This window comes from Amia ocellicauda, chromosome 2 (assembly GCF_036373705.1).
Source record: "Amia ocellicauda isolate fAmiCal2 chromosome 2, fAmiCal2.hap1, whole genome shotgun sequence".
Classification (NCBI taxonomy): domain Eukaryota; kingdom Metazoa; phylum Chordata; class Actinopteri; order Amiiformes; family Amiidae; genus Amia; species Amia ocellicauda.
In genome coordinates this window covers 20637939-20662369 of record NC_089851.1, presented here as the reverse complement: position 1 = coordinate 20662369, position 24431 = coordinate 20637939, and the positions used below count along the sequence as shown (strand labels likewise).

At 37.3% G+C, this 24431-nt stretch overlaps 1 protein-coding gene across 1 annotated transcript in view; it reads right to left on the bottom strand.

Annotated features, from left to right (window-relative positions):
- sulf1 (sulfatase 1) overlaps nt 1–24431 on the bottom strand; it is a 120440-nt gene extending 96009 nt beyond the window's left edge. The window contains exon 1 of the mRNA XM_066720860.1: nt 24263–24431. The gene's annotated coding sequence lies outside the window, so the exon portion shown is untranslated. The remainder of the gene's footprint in view (nt 1–24262) is intronic.

Below are 24431 nucleotides of genomic sequence, written 5' to 3'. Positions count from 1 at the left end.
GGTTCCATACATTTAAGACAGAAGTAAATTATTTTTTTCATTTATAATTCAGTTTGTGCCACAGGACAGACACAGAGATCAACTGATCCAACCAGCCTGGGGATTGAAAACCACACAACCATTCATACCTCTTCATCATAATCATCCCACTTTGTACTGCATTTGGGTATATCAGTATGTCATGGTTTAGAAATGCATCAAGTTTAGGAGATCATTTGCAACTTCTTTCATTCAATTTAAAAAGTAACAGCTTAGTAAAACAGATTAAAATGCACATAAGATTTTAACTGGATAATGTTAAGGGTCTTTTTCAAAACAACAATGGTTTTGTTACTTACTCGATACAAATCAACAGAGTGAAAACGTTTCCATATTCATTCAAATTCTAGAACCCCATGTAAGAACCAATTCTGTACATAATACTATGAGCATTGTGTGTGGAACACCATAGAGAGATGACTAATTGCTGTTTGAAGGAATTCCCTTCCCTGCTAAAACCTCTTGCCAGTTTTATTTCTTTCACACTACCTCAGTAGAAACAAAGCCAGCATGTTTCACTCTGCTTAACAAGGAAAAATCAAAACATGTCAGCATTGTTTAAGTTGTTGTCATCATCAGAGAGGGTGGTTTTCACAGGTTTTTGTTAATACCCTATTGTGGGAATCACACCTACAGTTCAGCACAATTCACTCTTTGACATGCAATATTTCAACATCCTGTGAGAAAAGAAAAAACAGAGAATAAATACCTTTAACGGCTAAAGAACCCTCTTGTCATACTACAGAGGAGTCCACTCTTATTTTTTCCCCGACTGCAGTATTACCCAGTTCATATTATTATACAGGACTTAATTCCAGTAGAATCAGTACAAAATACAATATACATAGATCCTGGTACAGTGGGTTAACAAGTGCATACTAGGGCTGGGCGATATTATTACTCAATTACTCAATTTCTTAGCAGACACCCTTATCCAGGGTGACTTACAATTATTACAAGATATCACATTATGTTTTACATTTACGTTTACTAGGGCTGTGCGATATGACGATATATATCGTATGACGATAGAAAAACGTCTATCGTTTCATATTATGCTCGATCGTTTATATCGCGGTGTCGCAAATCCCACTCTTTACGGCAATATTTTTCGTCATTAGGACGGTTTGCGTTCTTCGCAGTTCTTCCACACGTGTCGGATGCGGCAAGAAATGAGCGTCAGAAACAGACAGACATGAGACCCGACACACAATAACACACAACCAAGAGACACTTTAATGCGCAGGCGCACACGCTGCGCCCCGCTCTCGTCGCCGGGCTGAACTCGATCTGCAAGCACCCCCCACTCCCGCTAATTTAGATGGATATAATTTGTATAAAAAATAAATAATAATAGTTTGTTTGCATTTTGTTAAATTGCAAAGCAATGCAAACAGAAAGTTTCATTAGATGGTGAAGTGGTACAACTTTTATGATTATTATTATTATAACTATTTTGCATTGACATGTGCTGTATCGGTAAGTAGAATCGAAAAGCGACAGTCAGAGAAGAAATGTCGGTCTAGCAGATGTTAAACGCACCACTATAAACCCGGATGTGCTAAATCTGCCTGAATCTATAGCATTTTACAGGTCATGTGTTGCGGGATTACTATTACTTGTGTTGTTGTTATGTGACAGTAAATCATGTGTATATGTATGTCTATATATATATATATATCCATCCTATAACATCCTCACCTTCTGCTGACCTCCCCATCTTGATCCCCTTGGAATCCACCACACTCTCTCCTTCTTCTTCCGCTAAAAATCTAGGAGTCGCCCTCGATCCTGCGCTCTTCTACTCCCAACACATCACCACGCTGACGCACACCTGCAGATTCTTCCTGAGCAACATATGCCGGATCCGTCCCTTTCTCACCGACTAACTCAGCTACTCGTCCAGTCACTGGTCCTCTCCCGCCTGGACTACTGCAACTCCCTCCTGGCCGGTCTGCCTGCAACTACTACCCACCCGCCAGCTCATCCAGAACTCTGCGGCTCGTCTGGTGTCTCTCTGCCACGATTCGCACACGCTACTCCACTGGCTCCCGATAGCGGCACGCATTCAGTTCAAGACTTTGACCCTCACCTACCGCTGTCTCGACCACACTGCACCAAGCTACCTTCAGTCACTCGTCTCTCCATACATCCCCTCCAGACCACTGCGCTCCTCCAGTGCCAGAAGGCTAACTCTGCCTCCTCTCCACTCTCCTTCCTCCAGAGCCGCTCCTTCTCATCCCTGAACCCTAAATGGTGGAACAACCTGCCCACCAAAGTCAAAACAGCAGAGTCCTTGACCTCATTCCGGCGCTTACTCAAGATGCATCTCTTCTGACAGCACTTGTAATATTAGTCCTCTATCCCTGCTAGATAGCACTTCAGCTTATTATGCTCCTCGCATTCTTGATTGTTTTCCTCCTTGCTCCCTTTCCCGTAGCCCTCGTCTGTAACCCTACATCTTGACAGCACTTAGCTTTCACTGTCCAGGATGTAGGAAGTCTCTTACTGTATTTGTGTAAATTGTAAATTGGAATTTGTAAAATGTATTATCTTGAATTGCTATGTTTGATCTAAGTTGAATTTGTAATGATTGATGCCTTGTACTTCTGTATTTTTGCAATTTGTTTGCACTTATGTTGTAAGTCGCCCTGGATAAGGGCGTCTGCCAAGAAATAAAAATAATAATAAAAAATAATAACATAACACGTAATAGTAATCACACACCACTTGCGCTGTAATATGTTGCATTCTGCATATATTTACTAAGACAGCCTGCATGTAGTTTGTTAGTTTTGCATATTTAATGATTAACGCAATACTTGCAGGTTGAATGTCTTTGGTATTATTTTGTAGCTTGATTGGATAAAAACAAGAAATAGAGGTATATATCGTGTATCGCCCAAACTTCTAAAAATATCGAGATATTACTTTTAAGTCATATCGCCCAGCCCTAACGTTTACCCATTTATACTGCTGGGCATTTACAGAAACAATCTAGGTGAAGTACCTTGCTCAGCAGGGCCCACACCTGGGATTGAACCCTAACCACTACTCCACACTACAGACAAAATACAGTATCACAGTATTTTTCACATTTTTGACGGTATGACGGTATTTTTTAATGGCCATTTTATACTGCTCGTAAAGCAAAAATAATAGGACACAACTGACATAGAATTACATTTTCCTGCTCTGTCAGTTGTCTTGAAACCAAATCTTGTCCACACTATCAACGACGCACCTTTCTTCATGACAGATTCACTGGGGTCACTTTGCCGTGAAGTTTCAACCACACTACTCTCCTCCATCTAGTCTTCATTCATTGTGCATTGATCATGTTTGTTTATGTCAACATGCAATACACATGGAATTTATATTCAACATCTGTCTTCATTCCAGCATTCATTCCAAAACAAGGGTCGCACGGAGAAGCGCAACTCTGCGCAGAGATTCAGAGATGCACATTCTCGGAGTGTTTCTGCTTGACACAACTAAGCCCTGCCCACAGAAATCTGCGCAGAATCTCAGAGCGCAGCGCAGCAAGATGCTGCTGTGTGACAAAACATTATGCAGCAATCAATAGGGATGTGTTAAGCTGAATGAAAATTACTGCTGCCCCCTTGTTAGCGGAGGCAAATGTCAACTTTCATTAGGGCTGCACAATTAACCAAATATTGATCTCAATAACAATTTTGGCTTCCCACAATTAAATTAACATGATCGACTGTGATATTGACGTTTAAAATGCGTGCTCCGCTCATAGAAAACTCCGCTGCACATCAAATCAAGCGCTTCCTAAACTTACAGGCAGCCACCAGGGGGCGATTTGACTGTGCGCGCATCCTCCAGCAACAGCCTGTGCACAGATGTCCTGGATGTTGCGGCTGCAGTCCAGAGTAGAAGAGTAATATACAACAGAGAGCAGACAGGCAAAACAAAAATCAAATGTCTGGAGCAGAAGGTGAAGAGCCTCGAAACGGATCATCATCTGTTGTTTGGAAGTATTTTGGATTTAGGACAAGTGATGTTAAGCAAGAACAAATCATATGCTTTAGAATTGTGTCTGCACAGAACAGCAACACATCTAACTTGCTCAACCACCTGAAAAAACAACACAAACTGCAGTATGATGAATGCATGAAGGCCAGGAAGAATAACTTCGCCAACGTTACTTCACTGAATCCCCGTCCTTGGCCAGTGTCAACTCAGACATTCATAACAGCGACGCTGTACAGCGCCTCACCGTATCCATCCAACTCCCAAAGACAGCCTGAAATAACGAATGCGTTCGCATTCCATTTGGCCAAAGATATGTGTCCAATAAACACTGTGAGCAATGAAGGCTTCAGGAAAATGGTCAACACACTGGACAAAAGATATGTGATCCCCTCACGCAATTATTTCTCTAAAGTGGCATTACCTGCACTGTATGCAAAACGTTGAGGGGAAATAGAGAGGGATGTTACAGAGCTGTCGAGTACTTTGGGACTACCACTGACCTATGGTCAAGTAGAACAATGGAGTCGTACATGAGCCCGACAATCCATTACATTGACGGTAATTTTACAATGAAGAGTCAATGCTTGCAAACGTAATTTTTCCCACAAGACCACACAGGAGAGTCAATTACCCAGGGAATAAGGGAAACGATGGCCTCTTGGAGCTTGCAGGAGGAGAGACTTGTCTGCATTACAACAGACAACGGATCAAATGTTGTGAAGGCAGCTTCTCTGAATAAATGGACGAGGCTCCAGTGCTTTGGCCACAGGCTCCATCTAGCAATAGGTGAGTAGCAGTATATATTAAAAAAAAGGAAAACAAAAAGTGTAATTGTAGTTAATTGAAATATTTTGTGTAATCTCTGATGATTAATTGTATGTAATATGTGCTGATTGTGTTAATCTGTGTGTGAAGACTTTGTTAAAAATAATAGTAATATAACAATAATATGATGCGGATTGTTTAATCAAGTGTATATAGAAACAGATACGTTTTTATTTTGTGCTTTAATTTTACATATGGATCTCTCATGTTCTTTTTTAGAGGACACAATGAGAGATCCTCGGAGGCGTAAAAAGGAGCTAGCAGAGGCACAAAGGGAGATGAAGCTTCCAGAGCATGCTCTGAAGACCGTGTGCCCCACAAGGTGGGGATCAAGGCAGGCCATGATAGAAAGAGTCCTGGAGCAGCAGAGGGCCATTGCTCATATCTTGTCCACTGACAGAAAGGCCCGACACCTCATCCCCACATGGCAGGACACTGACATCCTGGAGGCCATCAACAAATCCCTCTGCCCTCTGACTGAGTTTACTGATGCACTTTCCAGTGAAAAACATGTCAGTGTGTCCTTTGTAAAACCAGTCCTCCATCTTTTCAGCTCCTCTATCCTGAAAGTGAAGGATGATGATCCAGACCTAACATGCACCATCAAGACCAAAATCCTGAGCTACCTGGATGAAAAATACAAGGCCCCTCTGACACAAGAACTGCTTGACATGGCCTCTGCTCTTGACCCACGGTTCAAGCTCAGATATGTCAGTGAGGACAATGTTGCACCAATCCAAGCCAGACTTACTTCCGAGATGGCGAGGACTGCGCCTGCAGGAATGATGGTAGTAAGTAATTATTGTGATTACATACAGTCAGATACAGAATTTATTATAAATGAATGAAATTAAGTAGATTAAAATGTGCTATTAAATCAAGTGCTGTAATCTACTTTCTGGATATGGATGTTAAATATGTTTTATTGGATTTGAATTTGGCATTCATATTTATTTACCATAATCTTTTCAAGGAGAGTCAGAAAATGTTGACAGGCTGGTGTTTCTTGCGAAAAACCTGTAAACACAATGTTATTGCCTTTTTTTGTCATTTGTTTTCATTTGGTTGCATTCTGTCATGACATATTTATTTTTAGTTAGCCTATATTTTGGGTACAATTTTATTTATATTTTGCTTCTAGGAGATGACACACTTTAAGGACCAGTCTTATTTTGATGCAAAGATTTGTACATTAGCAGGAATGTAGCACAATATGGAAGTGAAAGCTGTGGTCTGTTTATTTAAATGTGAAAGTGCAATAAAAATGTTGTCCCTAAAATCAATGAATAATCATGATAAATAATCGTTATCTCAATATTGATCAAAATAATCATGATTATCATTTTGGCGATAATCGTGCAGCCCTAACTTTCATTACACAATGAAGCTGTGAACAGCATTGTCAAAACCAAAGATATAAATGTAAATAGATGTAAATTAATACCGGTATATAGTTTTTTTTTTGGTATACCGCCCAGCCCTAGTGCACACATAATAGTCCTAGTTATGTTCTAAAGGAAGGGGAAGGCATAGCAGATGCTGCAGTAAAACTAAATAAGTGCTAACAATACATACATAGGCAGGAGCATTACAAAAAATCATTGATTAATAATAAAGTGCTAAGCAGCCATTAGGATAATGTGAACATATCACTTATCACTGTCAAGGGTGCATTCAATGCACGTATAAATAAAACACTAATGAGAAAGCGTATCAATATATTCTGGTCTGATTTGAGTGTTGATTCTTATGTAGCAACATTTTCATCCTTTTTTTAGGTGGTTGTGCAGAACATTATACTAGTTTGTTCACTATAATTATGATTAGCGTAAGTGAAATCTAAAGTTTAAGATTGTGGTTCTTTAACTGTTAATCACAAGGAAACAAACAACAAAAGCTTAATCTCTGAAGAACCCAGTGGGTTGAGAACACAGATACAAACTGACAATATAATCTCTCCCATCAAATCAAATTATAAGGAATTATTTTTATATAAACAAGTCTTGAATTCTACCTATTGCTGGAGAAATTACAGCAATCCATAAAACCACAAAGAGGTTAAATACTTACCATTTCACTCTGACCCTCCTTGAGGTACCACAGGAAATCGTTTTTTGAACCACAATATAAACAAGGGTCGCCCTTGTTATTGCACTCTGTATGCATGTAGCATAAATTTAATGATCTGTTTAACCTATTAATTAAAGCTGGTCTGGAGGCATACTTTAAAGTTTGATTCATCAGTAATCGGATCATTTATTTTTCCCTTTAAAGAACATCTCCTGTACTTGTATGAATCCTAGAGCTGTACCCAGTGAACCTCAATACATTTTACTCAATTCGGCTTTGCAATAGCTTGCCAACATGTCTTAATTCTAAAACTTAAAAAAAGGAAGGGGAGATGTTTCGTAACTATATGAAAAAACATCTTCAGGGCTATATACAAGTGAAGTGATAATTGGGTAAACAGTTGACAACAACTTGTAACACAGGGTCTTTGAACTCCAGTCCTCAGGACCGTCAAATTGTACAGGGTTACAACCGGCAGTAAATAATTTAGAACTGAACATTTATACTGCTTTACACTGTATATGATACAGCACCATCTCAGATTTTAGAGTAAGCGAGGGCATTGGAGCTGTTAATATGCACTATATAATGTGTTTAAAAAATGAAACCTAATGTATAACCATATGTAAAATCTTTAGAAGGCCTAGCCCTGTCCTGACACAAATGGTCACTCTTAGGCATAAAATGTTGACTATACAAAGAAAGCTTTTATTATATTCACTAAATAAGTAAAAATAGTAAAAGTAAAAATTCTTAAAATTAGCATTTTCTCCATAAAACACGAAACACCATGTGACAAGCCATAACCAAGACTGTCCTGTCTAAAGAAACATTTTATTAAACTTAAGTCTTCTGGTAACTCAGTAAGATAAAGACCTGTCAACAGTACTTTTTTTAACCATAAAATTCTGACTCCATGACTGTCTAAATATTTAAATGGTTACAAGAGTTTACATTAATCTTCCACTGACGTAATCAAATTCTTCAAAGTATCCAGGCCTCAATTTTATGTTTACATTAATCGTTTTCAACTGAAGTCATTTTAACCACAGGGTTGATAGCAATTTGTTCTATGAACACTCATCCAGCTCTACTTATTTGCTGCCAGTAACCCCACATACACCTTTTTCCAACTATGCAAAAATTCCAGTGTCAAAAAGACAATTAATCATTATGTATTTCTACAGCGCAACTGAAGCATGAATGCATATCAGTACATTGATATTTTTACAGTAAAATGGCTACTATAGAGGAAAGCTATTTTAACACATTTTATCACGATTCACAGCTTGATCGATTTCAGAATATTCTTTTGTGAGGCGAAACCAAAGAAAAAACTATTTATGCCCCAAGACTTGTAACACATTGCATTGATAAGTACTATTGCTCAATTTTCCATGCACGCTTTTCCAATTCATGCATTCCTGTCATGCTGTCTGACATTTCTGTGATGCAGTTTGCCGTTTCACTGTTTCCTGAAAAGTTTTGTTTTTAACCTAGGTCTGCCTTGACTCTACTGACACTTGTTGCTCTTCACTCCTTCCCTCTGTAATTTCACATTTTTCACAAGCCTTGTAAACACAAACTGCCACAGCCTACAGCCAAACCTCATTTCCCTCCTTCCCTCCTTCCCCTGCACCTGCCTTGGAAGAGAAGCATATGGCAGTATTTCCTCAAATTAATCTAGGAACTTTAAGTTTGCTTATCATTCATTATTGCTTAGATTTTATTCCTCCCTCTTTTTTGGCTAACAGGTTTTCCATCTGCAGCCCATCTGGTATATGGAATCCTCCTGATTTTGGTACCAAACACAGAGTTTCCACTGTTAACTTTCATCTATTTATCCTGTGTGCATATAAAAAAAGAAGCAGGAAAGTCTACAGTTCATAATTATCCCTTAACATATATATTGTCTAATGGGCCTGTCAGTGTCACATAAGAATATGAACAAAAACAAATTAAATAAGGAGATGATGATGGAGAAAAGCACATCATGTAGACATCAGATTCTAAAACCAAGCCAAGGTCAAATGGAATATTGTCCAAAATGTTCCACAATGAGATCGTTTTTAATTTATTTCTCTGAAAATGTATTTTACTCCAAAGGTCCTGTAATTAATGAACAATTTATAAGGAGTAATTATAATGGAATTGGCTGTGAAATATATATTTTTCATTTCCCATTAAAGTATAATTGTAGATTTACCAAACACAGAAGCCTGGCCTCATGTATGCCTGACAACCGTAGGGCACACAGGAAGCACCGTGGCATGTTAAAAACAACTCATTTTGAGCTTTACTCTGCAGTTTAATGTGCTTAACCTTACCTTAATAAGCACTCTTGATGGCCTATTAAAGAGGCGCCTCGGAATCTGTTGCCAGCTCAATATTGAAGTTGAGCCAACTGTCAGTTCAAATGTATCAACGCTTTAACGAGGAGGAAAAGAGGACCTGAATTATAGAAATTACTAAAGGAGTACATGTGGTTTTTACTTGTATATTTTAAATGTTGTGACTTAACAATATTGCCCATTTATGGTTCTCCTCCCCCTTCACTACTCCCCAAAAAGGCATTTCAGTTTTAGGACACAGAAGCCATAATAGATTTAAAAGTTTATTTAAAAGTTTAGCACCTGCTGTTGTCCACCTCACTAAATGATGATAACTAGTTGAGCAGTGAGCAGCATAAACAGTCAAAATGTACATTTGTTTTTATGTGATGTACGTTAACTAAGGTTGTTGGCAACACAAAATATGGTGCCCTACTGACCACACAAAGAGAATCTGTTTGCCTTTGACATTTTGAAATAATTTAGACCTGAAACACCTTAAGATAGCGGTCAGATTCTACTACAGCTGGTCTCTTTCATGGCCACCCCCTCCTAGTTGCTGAGTTCAGTCTAGACTGTAACTGCTATTCTCTTTTGGAGGCCGCATGCTTTGTGGGAGAGGAAATTACCATAGAGCATTTAAATCCAAAGATTATGTTTTGCTCTCTGCAAGTTTATGCATAACACATTAGCGCCTTGTCAATAAATTAATCTATAGTTCAAAGCTGGTATAGTTCTTTTTCAGAGCACAGGAGCAGATTCATTGGAAGATGCACTTCAGTACACTTACACAATACTGTCTTGTTTGTTAATCCCTGGTGGTGAGTCAGTGAAACCCAGAGGTATTAAACTAATAGAAAAAATCCAATAGCTGCTTTTAATTTAACTTTGAAGTTTTATTATAACGGTAGCAGACGATCCTGAAAGACACTACAGGTCTACAGGCCCGACCTCAGCATCTCAATTACTTCTCACACATCCGTTTTGACAATTCTTTAATTATTAAAACTGAAGTTTGGGGAATTCAACAAACTTGGACTTGACTTAATATAAAGGAACAACTAAACCCCGTTTCCAAAAGTAGTCGGACAACTAACACCAGGGTCCGAAATAAGGGACCGCTCGACTGCCCGGGGCCCAGATACCAAGTTCTGTTGGGCAGGCTTCTTCACTAGATTTTACAATTTTATCTTAAATACCATCTATATTGACAAATATTTTCCATTAAATATTAAACATCAATAAAACATAATATTCCTACCGATATGCCATCGCGGCTGATTTCTTTACATCGGAAACGGACATGCGACCTAAAAGTATTTATTTCCGATTAAAAGGCCTTGGCAAGTTTCCGAATGAACTACCAGTCCATTTGTGGCCAATCAAAAATGTCATGCGTGCTGCTGGGAGTGGGTGAACGGAGGTATCTTTGTTTGCATTTGACTTTGCCAAAGATAAAGAGAAAAAGATCAAAACTGTGAATTATGAAAAGGATTACACTCAATAGAAACAGAAGGTTGAATATGAGAAAAATAGGGACAGACCATTCGAAGAAGCACTTTTTCAATACCATGTTTCTCAATTTTAAATATTTATAATTATTAATAAATATATTTAAAATATTTCATGGTTTGATTTTTTTCCTGAAATTATATGATGAGAAGAAGTAATAAAGACCACTAATTAATGTAACAATTAACATATAAAGTGCTCATGCAGTGCACAAATAAAACCACTTCCCCACCCCCGGGCTACAACGATTCTCCAGCACCACTCCACACCCCAGGTTGACAAATCTGATTGGGACCACTCTGGTACCTTTTTCTCTACCACTACGCCAATGCTTATATCCATGCATAACCTTCATGCGAGTCGGGCAGGTATATTTGTTGGGGGGCATGTAAAATCTCAAAGCACCTGTCCTGCTGGGTAAAGAGAATTTTAAAATAATGTCAGACCCTGTAACATCATAGAGGAATCCACAATTATTTAATGGTAAGTAGACCCTGGCCACATCCAGAGGAATATTGTACCATTACTCCTGCAGTGTTATATTCAATAAATATGAATTGTATTCAGATAATATTCATGTTGCAGGTCAAGCAAAATATCCAAAAACAAAACTAAATGTATTGACTATGATGCCATGGTAAGTTTAGATTCTAAAGAATTAATAAATAAAGCATAAACAAACATTTTTGGAATCTTTGAAATGCATCACAAGTAAATAAAATTTAAAGAAATAAAAATGGCAGGTTTACAAAGATTTGTGCCCCAGACACAAACATTTTCTTCTGAGGGGGGATTTAAACCTGCTAATATTTTAAATCCAAGACAACTGATAGCAAACATCCTCTTACTGTACTACACGAGCAGCTTCAATGTTTATGCTCTTCTTTAACCCTAGAGTGTTTTTAATACACATTCAAGAGGGACCATAATGAGTCATCCATCAACATTTTTATTACTTTGCCTGACAATATATTCTTAAAAAGAAACACATTTTTGGTGATTTCCAAGTGAAAGATCCTGACATGCACCAATACAAATCGCTTACTTTCGAGCCTAGACAGATTGATAGATTTGCCCCTTGCTTCCAGTACAACCATCATTGTCCAGTAAGACAAAGACCAGTAAATAATACAAACATAAAAAGGAAAACAGTAACAGAAGCTTAAGGTCAAAATTAATAAATAAAATTCCTTATTCTTTATTATTACAGTTTGCAGTTGCCTGCCATTAATGGCACAAACATGATGCACCAGCATGGAGACCTTACTGGTATAACTGGTACATGCACTTCCCTTACTACAGGCAAGTGCATATGCTATAACAAATAAGACAACTGACAGAATAGCTATATCTTAATATGCATTTCAAAAATATTTTCCATAATATTAAATTCAGTAGCTAAATTGAACATTTAAAAATGTTATTTTCCTCATCACCAATATATCAACTCAGCATTTTTTTATATATTCTTTTTGGTTCTTGTTCAAGGGTTGTATGGGACAAAAGGTCTACTGTAATGTCCCTCCTGCTTCTTGTCAGGGTATTCATTTTAAGCAGCTGACCCAATACTGATGAATACCATTGGAGCCACCCATCTCGCCCATTCAACTCCTCCGGCCTTCATTTGAATGTCGAGGGTTCCCCTCTCAATAAGATTCCTGTTCGTTTCGGTAAAGGTTGCCATGTCTCTTCAAACACAGACAGAATGAGAAAAAAAAAAAAAAAAAATCTGTGTCAGACAGATCTCTCTTTAGTGTCCTCATCCATTCTTGGTACTGAGACACAAGCAAACAATCCTTATTCACAGCCTAGCAACTCTTTAGACAGACAGACATGGTGTCTGGACTGCATGGCCTTTATCTCCGACTGAATAAAAGAGATTAAGATTGTTTTTATTATAAGGCATGGCCAAAAAGTTGTCTTTTTCTCCCTGACAGTGGCATCAACAGGCCTGTCTTGACTTTTCCAAATAAGTCACACACTGTCTCAACAAGGGTCTCAAACATTGAGGACCAATGTGCAGTTCTTTAAAACAAGCTCCTATTACAATCTACTTTAGATCACAAAGATACAAGCCCATTTGGTTTTAAAAAGACACATTATTAATGACAAACATAATACAATATAATATTACATGAAAACTTTTAGTTTCAGAAAAAATTCAAACATCTATTCTTAACTTTGGATGCACCAGTTATATTTCGGTTAATCACACTGAGGTCAGAAGTGCTGCTTGATAATCAATTCAGCCGAGTGCTGAAATGATTCTTGTACTAACATTGGCGATGTAGGCAGTTTACACAGGTCAACTCAAATGTGTGTTTTCATGCTCATTTTCCCAGGACAAACCGCTCTTACTGACAACACTACAGGTGCTGAAGGCTCTGGCTGCTGAGGGGCAAGGTGAGGAGAGCCTGGCAGAAAGGTAATCAATGCTGGCATAACTCTTGACCAACTGCAAGACCCCCCCGTGGGAAACCTGGTCACAGTCAGCTTAACGTAGCCCAGATCTGAAGCCGCCATGTCTGAACTACGGGGCTTGAATTGCAAGCAGAAGCTTCTATTCCTACTGAGCAATATGTTTAAGCTAATGGAAATTCACAATGAAACTTGAGAATGAAAGGGTTGATACATGAGCAGAATGTAGCCTAACTCTGACAGATTTTTTTTGTTTTAATTACAAAGAAACAATATAAATATACACAATATTTTTACATCTTGTGTACATATTCCTGTAAAATATTCCATTAGTTCATTGTATTTTATGTAGAATTTATAATGTCATGATTTACCATCCTATCCCATTTAAAATATTATTGTTTCATTTATCTTTTTAACAGCCGACATTCAAGTACATTTCTTCTTGAAACCACTGTATTTCAAATTACTCAAAACTTGCAAAGCTGCCTTATGAGAGAAATTGGTGCAAGGTTGCTTCAGAGGATACTGCTTTGTACATACTATTTCATCCTATTTTAAAAAACTGATTTTATAGTTCAACAGCTGTTTAATACAGGTTGAAAAGTTCTCTACAATTGACAGCACGGTGATTAGGTATTCGTTTAGAATAAAGAACACATGACCGTATTAACATAAGAACTAAATGTAAAAATAATGCACTATAATGACGCACTATAGTGATACTTTTGATGCTGTGCACTTTGTTCTGTGATACTTCCTTTTCATAATAACTCCAACACAGTTTAAAGCATCTTTCTATTCCTACTAATATCCATTTACATTTATTAAGGCTGTGGGAAAATTCAGTTTACATTTGAAAAGTATACTTTGAAGGGTTGGACAAACAATTCCTTTGTATGGCATAGAGTGAAAAAAAGAAAAGAAAAAATGATTAAAATTAGTTCCTTCAGTCTTCATGAGATGTTTTGACAGGCTACAGAACCTTTCACATCCATGAAGAGTGAATAATCTTTCTTAATTACATTCTAGTGTGGCCGGTCCCCTCAGAAACGAGACGTCTCTGCTTACCAGATGATTCAGCCGGCCACAAAGTGTACAGCTGCTGGACGGTTTACTCTGTGTCGCTTAGCACAGGTATCAATTAGAAAAGGAAAAAGAAACTGAATCCAGTCAAGACAATAATTATTGCTTAGATTGAAAATTAAAACCTTTCAAATGTTCAAAGTGAGGAACTAGGATGTAATTGCTACTTTGAGTGAAATGGTTTTCAGATGACTTTCAGTATTGTTTATGGAATTCAGAGAAAACAGTGCCTAAAAGCTTGGTGCAATTACACTTTGCACATTTTAGCAATTATTTATTATTCAAAGGTGCTTTACACATAGACAAGGAAAAAAATAAATTCCAAACACAGGATTAGAAATTCATACGATTTCTCAGAACTAGAAATATTTGTTTTAATTGTTCCAGTGTGAGAAACTTTAGCAACAGTAAATAAAATACTGCAGTACAAAAACTACAAAAGGCACTTAAAGCTGTTTTCTTGACTGCTGTCATTAGTGGGCAAATTCACCAAGTAGGACAATTTATTTTATATGATACAGATGCAGTAAATAGGACTTATCAAGTTGCAGCCATGACAGATAGTTGCCTGTAGTGTAATCAAACTACATGAAGATTACCTGATTGACAACATCAGAGTTTAGTCTAACCAAGTCTGATAACGTACTGCAGACAAATATATTTGCAGATCAAATACCATAATATGGCAGGTTCTTCTTGCAAGAGTACTAAACACTTAAATGTGATGCCAACTTAAAATTGAAGCATATAGCAAAAGTGTATTGTGTCAAAGCCCAAATTTTAAGCTCGATCACAGGCACATCTCAAAGCATCAAGCTTTGAACAAAAAAAAATACCTGTATTCATAATTTTAGCAGTAATCAACAAGGTACTCCACTTTCTCCTTCCCATCTTTAATTTATAATAATAATAGTCTCATCTCTCCATCTAGTTCTGTGCAGCAACATCTGCAATTGTTTTTTTACACATCTTTCAGAGGATGCAAGAAAAAATATAATTGGAAGCTACAAGCAAATACATTTTCCTTCATAAAGTTATTCCAAGGAAAAAAACGTAGCAACAGATCTTCCTGCACATTCATTACAAATGTTAAAAGATAGAACAATGCCTGCTAAACTAAATCAGACTTGGATCTCCTTTGATCCACACAGATATTGGTAATTAAATACTTTGTTTTGCAGAAGGATCTAATATTGTGATAAACTGACAACACAGAATGTTGTTGTAGCTTGACATGTTTACTAGACAAAATTGCTCAATAAGAAATTATATCAAAGGGATTCAATACTAGAAAAAGGCAACAGCCTTTAATTATACTTTTTTTATGTATCTTTATAGTCTAAGACAGACAGGCCAAAGTGTATAATATCTTCTCACAGTAAGGTTATTTGTTTAGATGTATGGATAACACATTGCTAAATTGGTTGAACATTTTAAAAATATGAATGGGCAAAAAATCTCATCAGCATTCAGTACCGAGCATCAGTTTCTGAAAGTATTTTGCCACTACTTGTACCCAAAGTAAGTAATAGGTACCTTGTTAAAGTCCTAGACATCAACTATGCAGATGCTTTATGAAACTTCTTTTGGTGGCTTTCTAAAGACACAATCCCATATGGGATAAACACTCCAGAAGTGCCTTAAACGCAATACTTCTGGATTTCTTCTAATCATATCCTTTAATGTTCACTGCTTGCCAGATTACTGGAGCTCTGCCTTTGTTATTCTTGACACAAGTATGTTTAAATAACTAGGTTCACAAGTACTTTACTCTTAAGTATAATAAGGCCAACAGGAAGAAGATCAATTTGGAGTTCACCTTAACAGATGCAGGAAACATAAACATACATTATGCTGGTTGTAAAAATGTACTACAGAATTAAACACCATGACAAGCCTTATAGTGCTTAAATACTTGGCACAACTTAAGGTTTGTTCTCAGCTAAACTAAACTGTGCTTTAGATTAATTATGGTCACACACACCAGTAGAAGAGTAGAATCTCAGGCAGGATATAATTGCACTCTGTTTGTGTCATTGCAGAGGATTTACAGAGATGAAAAGCGTCAATGTTTATACAAAATAGGCTTCCCTGTGAGGGTGTTATAAAATAGAAGTAGACATTTTATAGATAAATTTCAACATGCCTATTGTCAGATCATCAAAAAGGCCCTTCTGTAATACCATCTGTGCCCTCTTGTGGAAGGCTGGCACAATTCAGTGGTTTAGTTTCTGATAATATAGCTTAATTCAGTTTACCACTAACCGGCCTTATTTACAAATATCAAAATAAAAGGTTTGTCAATATGCACTGCAATATAATATCTCCCAGAAGCTGCTCGAGGAGCTCCAAGTATAATTATCCAAATATAATAAATATATATAAACAAACAGATTTGTGTTTGCATTTTACATTGCACTAGAAACTCATGCAACTATATTTTTGTACATTCATTTCAAATAGCGACTTTAAGCACATTGAAAAGATGTTAGGGATGAGACTGAATAGTTGAACATTTGACTATCCGAAAAGTGCTGCATGGAAATATACTCACCTAAAGGATTATTAGGAACACCTGTTCAATTTCTCATTAATGCAATTATCTAACCAACCAATCACATGGCAGTTGCTTCAATGCATTTAGGGGTGTGGTCCTGGTCAAGACAATCTCCTGAACTCCAAACTGAATGTCTGAATGGGAAAGAAAGGTGATTTAAGCAATTTTGAGCGTGGCATGGTTGTTGGTGCCAGACGGGCCGGTCTGAATATTTCACAATCTGCTCAGTTACTGGGATTTTCACGCACAACCATTTCTAGTGTTTACAAAGAATGGTGTGAAAAGGGAAAAACATCCAGTATGCGGCAGTCCTGTGGGGGCGAAAATGCCTTGTTGATGCTAGAGGTCAGAGGAGAATGGGTCGACTGATTCAAGCTGATAGAAGAGCAACTTTGACTGAAATAACCACTCGTTACAACCGAGGTATGCAGAAAAGCATTTGTGAAGCCACAACACGTACAACCTTGAGGCGGATGGGCTACAACAGCAGAAGACCCCACCGGGTACCACTCATCTCCACTACAAATAGGAAAAAGAGGCTACAATTTGCACAAGCTCACCAAAATTGGACAGTTGAAGACTGGAAAAATGTTGCCTGGTCTGATGAGTCTCGATTTCTGTTGAGACATTCAGATGGTAGAGTCAGAATTTGGCGTAAACAGAATGAGAACATGGATCCATCATGCCTTGTTACCACTGTGCAGGCTGGTGGTGGTGGTGTAATGGTGTGGGGGATGTTTTCTTGGCACACTTTAGGCCCCTTAGTGCCAATTGGGCATCGTTTAAATGCCACGGCCTACCTGAGCATTGTTTCTGACCATGTCCATCCCTTTATGACCACCATGTACCCATCCTCTGATGGCTACTTCCAGCAGGATAATGCACCATGTCACAAAGGTCGAATCATTTCAAATTGGTTTCTTGAACATGACAATGAGTTCACTGCACTAAACTGGCCCCCACAGTCACCAGATCTCAACCCAATAGAGCATCTTTGGGATGTGGTGGAACGGGAGCTTCGTGCCCTGGATGTGCATCCCACAAATCTCCATCAACTGCAAGATGCTATCCTATCAATATGGGCCAACATTTCTAAAGAATGCTTTCAGCACCTTGTTGAATCAATGTCACGTAGAATTAAGGCAGTTCTGAAGGCGAAAGGGGGTCAAACACAGTATTAGTATGGTGTTCCTAATAATCCTTTAGGTGAGTGTACTTTGACAAAGTAAAACACTGTTAAGTATAAAATATGTGCAGTGCAATTAAACTACCAAAAATCTACAACCAAACACCCTTCTGTGACACTAGCAATGACAGAAATGGAAAGAGGACCGCAAAAAACATTAATATTATTAAACTAGCTACACATAGCCAACTATTGCCTATAGGCTATTTATTTTTCATTGTATGGAAATCGAATGCTCAGGTGACTATTGCTGCAGTCATTATGCCATTTCCTTTCGTCCCTTAATAGGAGGGTAAAATTAAAGTTAAAATAAAATAAAGTTCAGAACTTATTGCAATAGCAGTAATTGTCACATTGCATTATTTCACATTTAATTCCGTCTCATTTTCAATGCGAGGGGGCACGGATAGTCGCATAGTCACCCGACAACAGCTGTGGAATTATCAATAGGGAATATTTGTCATGCACATCCCTAAATGAGGTAATGGATAAAGCTGGGAGTATTGTTTTCAAGACATTTCTTAGGAAATTATGTACGAGGTAAGATGCATCCTTATCCTTATGCTTACAGATAAAACCATGTGTGACATTTCTTTCAATGAGCTATCCAAAGAAGAATTGTATAAGCTGCTACTGTCTGCTTTACATTTTGTGAAATTCTGTTCCCAGAATGAAGACTCACACAGTGCCGGGAACCTAATAGAAAACAGTTGGTGACTAGAACTGAGCCAATGATCAGAAGTTAATGTCTTAAGTTTTCAAAAATCTCTAAGCTATAAAAAGTTTATTTCTCATTTGCCAGTGCTGAATAATTCAATTAATTACAATTTTTAAAGTATGCTTTGAAGTAAGACATGAGAGTGGCACTGAATTAAGTAATTAATCTTTTACTAAGTCATATCAATCACAGAAAACCCAAAAGGTGTTTTCTGGTGTTAATTAGTGGTAAATATATATATTAATGTCAAGTATAAAGGCTGCTGAAATATGAGACATTGGGAAGTATTTAAAAATTCATAATTTAACAACTCTAGTGCCCAGTCAGCACTAAAAAAAATCCCAACAACCTACAAACATATTAGAATGCTTTTATTTATGGGAGTGCCTACATTTTAAATAGTTGTAACAAAAGATATGGAACTGCGATTTCTCAGTTGCAGCTTGAAAATGAGGTGATGGGGACACCACAGCATATGGCAATCAGTACTGCTTGGATTTCATACTGAAAACAAAATTCAAACACCCCATCCAATGATTTTGTAATGGAATTTGATATATTCAGGAAAAGTTATACTACTCTGTTACTAGGACTCAGGAATAACCTTACCTCTGAACCCTTTTTAATATTTCCCAAGATCAATGTTACCATAGCTAAGGCCAGGGTCATAGCGTTTGACAGAAGTCTAACTTTTATTTCTAATAAACACAGCTTCTATCTGGACTTGCAGGTCAGTCACTTTTCTCCCACTCTTTCAGGTCACTCATTGTGACATCAAGTCAGTGGAATTCAAGTCTCACAGCTGTAACAAATAAACTAAATACCAGGTTATTATATGGCTTATATAATAATGTATAAAGTATAATAATGTACAAACACTTGTTATTTTTGTGTTACACCCCTTGATTTATGCAATTTAAATCAACAGTATAGGCATAAAGTGCTACCAAACAACCAGTAAAGTACTAAACCTCACACTGATTTTCCATTGCACAACAACATTAACATGCCATGCAGGGTTTTTGTTGTTTTTCTTTTCTTCTGCTTGAATTTTATGGAAAGAAAATACATCAGACTTGTCTCAGAGAGGGAAAAGATGAGCAATACAAAACACAAAAAGCAATATAAAAATCTTTTTAGATGAGCAATACATTTCATTTCAAATAAATAGTTCATTCATATTTTTTTCCCCTTTCTTTGCTGCATTTCATGGTGGTCTCGGTGCCCATAGCCTGGGGGCAGTTCAGCTCCTAGATGCATCCTGGTTTAGGCTATACCAGTTCATACCTTACAACATCGTCTGACTCACGTAATCAAGGGAAAGAGGATCTTCATTGATGGAAAAATATGAGCACACTTAGGAATCCTGAGTGTTTCTCATTCAAGTTAAAAAAATGCATTGTGAAGTGAGGTTTTAATTGAGCCTTGTAATACTGAGCAAACACACACACACAAAAAATGCTTTAGAAAAGCTAATGCCTCTTAATGATCCTCAGCAGAATCACTCACAGAATACATTCAAAGAGAATAACAAGATTGATTATTTAAATATTCTAACTATTATTTTTACACATACAGACAGTCATGGATGAATTTAATAGTCATTAACAAGAGCAGACTGGAAACATTTTTTTAGAGGGTCTCAGTTTTCATGGGCAAAAAATAGCTTTGAAAGTTGTCTCATCACCAGTCAAACGAGGAATGCATTTGTTCAATGAAGCAGTCTTTCCTTCAACACTGAACAATCCAAATGTCATGAGTATTTACACAACAATGATTAATAACTGTGGTTTAACCTCTATACAATTTGATGTTAAAAGAAACCTTTTTTCACACTAAACCAAATTCTTTTTTTATATAGTCCATTTTTCTACCACCAAATTTAATGTGCCTTATATCACAAACAGAAAAACAGTAAGCGAACACTACAGTCTTTACCCAAGCTGCCAAAATAAGCTGTCAACTTCATGGTTTACAGTGTAATACACTACGTTATCAAAAGTATTAGGACAAACCTCACTATTTAGAGTGTATAAAGACTATATGTAATCAGTTACAACTAGTTCCTGCCAAAATGGTACATGAAACAGACCTGACAGTAATTCAACATGGAATGGTTGTTGGTTCCCATATCAACCATCTATAAGATTGCTTTGAATTCCTCAACTCCACTATGGAGATTACTATGTGAATGTGAAATGCTATTACAGGAAATGCTACACCAAGCAGGCTGTAAATCACAAGAGCAGCATATGATTAACAATTTATCCAAGAACGGGAATTCATTCTTAACTCTAGAACTTGAGAATACACGCAATAGTAATGGTCAGAATATGCAAACCTTTAATTCAAATGTAGATATTCACAATGGAAAAGTAATGGCTAATTAAGCAATTTAAGCACATTCTGAAAGAACAGTAATGCAACACATTTCAGCTACATGACATTGTTTAACAAAACAATAACAAGAAAAATAGTCATGGCTACCCTTAATTATGTCCATGTTGTAAGGAGACAAAACTGTAGGACGGGGTATTCAACTTTGATATGACTGATAGCCACATGAGAAGCTGTGTAAGAAGTTGATGGCCACACAAACTCGTTTTCACAGTCTAGCAAAATGGGGGAGTTAGTTTTTATTTCTAAAGGTTAACACATAATATTAATTCACATTCTGACACTTCTGTACAGGTCATATATTGTCAAACAATTAACCTTGTATGAATTCAATGACATGTTAGAGTGATGAAAACAAGACATTTATGATTCATGCAATAATTCTAAAACAAAGCCCTAAAACGACTCCTAATATGGTGATTTCTTTAAGCCATGCACACAGTAATTAATGATTACTCCTTTTCTAAATCACTATAATTATATCCAGTGCAATGCCTAAGACAGGGGTTCCCAATGTCGGGTGATGGGGGGCCAGTTTCCGAAGGTTGCATGGGATTGGGGGCGCAGTATAAAATGAACCACCAATGAAAATGAAATATGTCCCAAATAACACCATTTTATTTACTACATATTTCTGTTAGGGAACATTTATGAACTTTAACTGTTGTTTTATTATTTTCTGCCAAATTAAGTGTAATTTGTAATAGACCATTTTCAGAATGTGTACAAATACAGCAAAGGTTCAGAAAAGGGGGATTGAAAGTTGGCTTTGGGGGGGGCACATCAATCATCTTTGAGGGACGCATCTGGCCACATTTTAGGAACCCCTGGCCTAAGACAACTAGTATTTTAGAGGCGTGAAATCACATTTTGCATTGTGCATTGAGATGTGACAAGTGTCTGTATTCCCGTGCCTGTTATAGCAGCACAGAGAAAGTCGTTTAAATATTTGTTGCCAAGGCATGTACAAAGTTTTAACTTTATAACTCAATAGAAGAATATGAGCTCTCAAAAACATATGCTGATCTGAAACATCTTTGCACATTTTACAACTGCTGGGTACTTCTCATTGTGTGCATAGCAAACTAAGTGAAGGAGGTAGGTTTACAAACATGCAAAATAGACGTTTTTCTTATTTTACTTTTTGGTTTCATTATTCATTAATAAGACGCAGGCCAAATACTGAATGTCTGCAGACCACATGCCCAATATGAACATCATTGCTTATTTTCTGTCATTGACAACCCAGCCTCTCAACCTTGAATTGAAAAATGTGCAATAATGACCATTATTCCAAGTTAATTGTAAAAACAACCACATATGGTTTTAATTGGCATGCACATCCCAAAGCGCTTGATAAATACAAGTATTGAAACTTTATATACAAAGAAAACAAAGTCCACAGATAAAACTTGCACGTCTTGCATATATTTAACAAAGCGCAAAACTCAAAGCCATGTTATGGATCTTTGGAAAATAAGACAGATTTCACTTCTGGAAGTTATCAGTGCACCATGACCAATCCCAATCAAATACCGCAAACCTCTTTACTTCATTGTGTATACAATGCACATCAACAACAAACAGCAAGATGTGCATTCTGTCATCACCAAGCAATTTAAAGAGAGCTCGATTCCATTTACTCTAATACATAAACTGTCATTTAGCCTCATAATACCATGGTTGCACCCACACAATATGGAAACATGCCACTAACAGTCCTGATTTTCCTTACCTCCACCCTTTTGTATAATTAAACGTTTGTTGTAAATTGTTGCAAGCTTTCCTTATACAATTTGCATGAATAAACATGGAAATAACATTTCTTTACTCTGTTTCGTGGTCTACCTGCACGAGGAATGTAAGCATTCTTTCTAACCAAGGCCTAGACCAAATCAAAACTAGGCCTAGCTTTTATGTGAAATTGAACCCCATCGTGTTTTTATTCATAAGGTACTAGAAAGTGGCCTCTGAAAGTAAAATGTGATTGTGTTCAAGTTTCACATTTATGATTCACAGCTAGGTCGAAGTTTTGATTTGGTCTAGGCCCAAGTCTTCTTACAAGCTTGAAATATGTGGTTACTTTATTACATAGTAGCATAACAATAAACCAGCAATCCAGCACAGACACATTATTTTTTGTTCACTGTATACTTATTATTTCTTTTTTAGCAGGGGGACTAACAGTTTTCACAAGAACATTTCCAAACCATTTCAAAGAGCAGTAAAGTACAATCAGTGCAAAATACAATAACCATACTGTACATTCTTGTATAAATGAATAGTGGGAACCGGAGAGGTTACAGTAAAATGATAAAAGTGCTAAACAGAAGAAATCAGGAGCATGAGGGAGCATCGTTTAATTAGAAAGTGCTCAGAGCAGGAGTGCGGATAATATATTCAAGAGATTAGGCTGTGTTATTACACATACACTCTGACCTGATATTTCTAGACCAGGTGACTTCTTGAGTAAGAAGGTGGCATCTTACTTTGAAAGTAAGTGAGATGTATTATTTCCACTACTACCATGTCCATATTAAATGAGTGCATTGGTAAATCCTAAAGAGTTGGAGATTTCCATGTCTCAGGCTTTGAAGACATTAAAAGGTGTTGTTTTATTTATAAAGCCTATGTATTTTAAATGGGGAAGGCATTTATTATGTCAGTCAGAATAACAGGTAACACAAATCTGCACCTATACCTGATATACCTATATATCGCACATGCGCACTTACACTGAACAATTTTAAATATCATGAAATGAGTCGATTCCGCATACTACCTGCAGTATTTCACAACAAACAAAGTGCAATATTATAATGAATCAAGAAAAACAAACCAGTAGGCATTGGGATTTAAAATAGAGGCACTGTAATCACAAATTGTAATCCCTGCTACCACAAAATGTTGCCACAACGTCCTGGCCCGTCATTTGCGTGCTGGTCTTAAGGTTGTGTCTGGGTTTTTAGGGCTCCAGCGCGGCGTTGCAATAGAAAGCTCAACGTAAACAGGTGAACTGAACAGTCATTTCCTAATAATGAACTAAGACCATCCCGCTGGCTTTCGTTATCATTATCGCAGTCGTGTTTAGCCTTACGGTAAATATGGCCGGATTTACTCACCTAGATGAAGTGGCCTTCTTGGGAACAGCACAGCAACACCTACACAGCGAAGGACCCGTATGTTCAGCGTTACCTGCCCTCCGTCCACGACTCTGCTTCCTGCGCGATCACCCGTTTATTCCCCCCACTATTCATTCATTGCACACAATTGTTTAACGACGTGTACCTG